Below are 2,500 nucleotides of genomic sequence, written 5' to 3'. Positions count from 1 at the left end.
CCCCCAACACTTATCCCCCCAACACCCACCCAGCTCCCCCAACACTTATCCCCCCAACACCCACCCAGCTCCCCCAACACTTATCCCCCCACACCCACCCAGCTCCCCCAACACTTATCCCCCCAACACCCACCCAGCTCCCCCAACACTTATCCCCCCAACACCCACCCAGCTCCCCCAACACTTATCCCCCCAACACCCACCCATCTCCCCAACATGTATCCCCCCAACACCCACCTATCTCCCCCAACACATAGGTCCCCAACACCCACCTGCCCCAACACCCTGCTCCCCCAACACTCATCTCCCCAACACTTATCCCCACAACACTCAGCTCCCCCAACACCCAGCCAACTCCCGCAACACTTATCCACCAGCACCCACCCAGCTCACCCAACACTTATCCCCCCAACACTCAGCTCCCCCAACACATAGGTCCCCAACACCCACCTGCCCCAACACTTATCTCCCCCAACACCCACCCATCTCCCCCAACACTTATTTCCCCCAACACATAGGTCCCCAATACCCATCTCCCCCAACACCCAGCTCCCCCAACACCCATCTCTACCCCCATGCTGAGGGTCCCCCTAGCTGCAGCAGGGTCCCTTCCCAATCCCATACCCCTCTGTGTTGGGCAAGCAGGTCTGGGAATGTTCTGGAATGTGGTGTGAAGTGCGTGTGCTGAGTGAGCATAGCTGTGGTCTTCCTCCTGTGTGCTGGGCTATTTGGGGCATGATGGTCACCTGAAGGTTACCTATGTCTGTGTGACTGTGAGGTGAAGTCTGAAGGTTACCTGTGTCTGTGAGGTGAAGTCTGAAGGTTACCTGTGTCTGTGTGACTGTGAGGTGAAGGCTGAAGGTTACCTGTGTCTGTGTGACTGTGAGGTGAAGTCTGAAGGTTACCTGTGTCTGTGTGACTGTGAGGTGAAGTCTGAAGGTTACCTGTGTCTGTGAGGTAAAGTCTGAAGGTTACCTGCGTGTCTGTGAGGTGAAGTCTGAAGGTTACCTGTGTCTGTGTGACTGTGAGGTGAAGTCTGAAGGTTACCTGTGTCTGTGAGGTAAAGTCTGAAGGTTACCTGTGTGTCTGTGAGGTGAAGTCTGAAGGTTACCTGCATGTCTGTGAGGTGAAGGCTGAAGGTTACCTGTGTGTCTGTGAAGTGAAGTCTGAAGGTTACCTGTGTCTGTGTGTCTGTGAGGTGAAGTCTGAAGGTTACCTGCGTGTCTGTGAGGTGGAGGCTGAAGGTTACCTGTGTCTGTGTGACTGTGAGGTGAAGTCTGAAGGTTACCTGCGTGTCTGTGAGGTGAAGGCTGAAGGTTACCTGTGTCTGTGAGGTGAAGTCTGAAGGTTACCTGTGTCTGTGTGACTGTGAGGTGAAGTCTGAAGGTTACCTGCATGTCTGTGAGGTGAAGGCTGAAGGTTACCTGTGCCTGTGTGACTGTGAGGTGAAGTCTGAAGGTTACCTGCGTGTCTGTGAGGTGAAGTCTGAAGGTTACCTGCGTGTCTGTGAGGTGAAGGCTGAAGGTTACCTGTGTGACTGTGTAACTCAGGTGAAGTGTTTTTATCAGATCAGATCAGGCCTGGCTGCTGAAGCTGTTTTTCCCTCCTGAAACACACTGACTGAACAGACAGAATCCCCGTGCATAGGACACACCCTCAGCAGCAAGGCTGGGAGGCTGTTACTGTTATTTAGCATGACTGTTTTCCTCAGTGGAGCCTTTAGCATTAGCATGTTCCTGAGGGGAGCCTTTAGCGTTAGCACGTTCCTGAGGGGAGCCTTTAGCATTAGCACGTTCCTGAGGGGAGCCTTTAGCATTAGCATGTTCCTGAGGGGAGCCTTTAGCATTAGCATGTTCCTGAGGGGAGCCTTTAGCGTTAGCACGTTCCTCAGGGGAGCCTTTAGCGTTAGCACGTTCCTGAGGGGAGCCTTTAGCGTTAGCACGTTCCTGAGGGGAGCCTTTAGCATTAGCACGTTCCTCAGGGGAGCCTTTAGCGTTAGCACTTTCCTGAGGGGAGCCTTTAGCGTTAGCACGTTCCTGAGGGGAGCCTTTAGCGTTAGCACGTTCCTCAGGGGAGCCTTTAGCGTTAGCACATTCCTGAGGGGAGTCTTTAGCGTTAGCACGTTCCTGAGGGGAGCCTTTAGCATTAGCACGTTCCTGAGGGGAGCCTTTAGCATTAGCACGTTCCTGAGGGGAGCCTTTAGCATTAGCACGTTCCTGAGGGGAGCCTTTAGCATTAGCACGTTCCTGAGGGGAGCCTTTAGCGTTAGCACGTTCCTCAGGGGAGCCTTTAGCGTTAGCACATTCCTGAGGGGAGCCTTTAGCGTTAGCACGTTCCTCAGGGGAGCCTTTAGCGTTAGCACTTTCCTGAGGGGAGCCTTTAGCGTTAGCACGTTCCTGAGGGGAGCCTTTAGCGTTAGCACGTTCCTCAGGGGAGCCTTTAGCGTTAGCACGTTCCTGAGGGGAGTCTTTAGCGTTAGCACGTTCCTGAGGGGAGCCTT

At 54.0% G+C, this 2,500-nt stretch overlaps 1 protein-coding gene across 5 annotated transcripts in view; it reads left to right on the top strand.

The window, feature by feature from the left end:
- Nucleotides 1-2,500, top strand: part of phactr4b (phosphatase and actin regulator 4b) — a 43,805-nt gene that overhangs the window by 11,068 nt on the left and 30,237 nt on the right. The gene's annotated exons all lie outside the window — the stretch shown is intronic.

The sequence above is a fragment of the Anguilla anguilla genome, chromosome 1 (assembly GCF_013347855.1).
Source record: "Anguilla anguilla isolate fAngAng1 chromosome 1, fAngAng1.pri, whole genome shotgun sequence".
Taxonomy (NCBI): Eukaryota; Metazoa; Chordata; class Actinopteri; order Anguilliformes; family Anguillidae; genus Anguilla; species Anguilla anguilla.
This window is presented reverse-complemented; position numbering and strand designations above follow the sequence as displayed.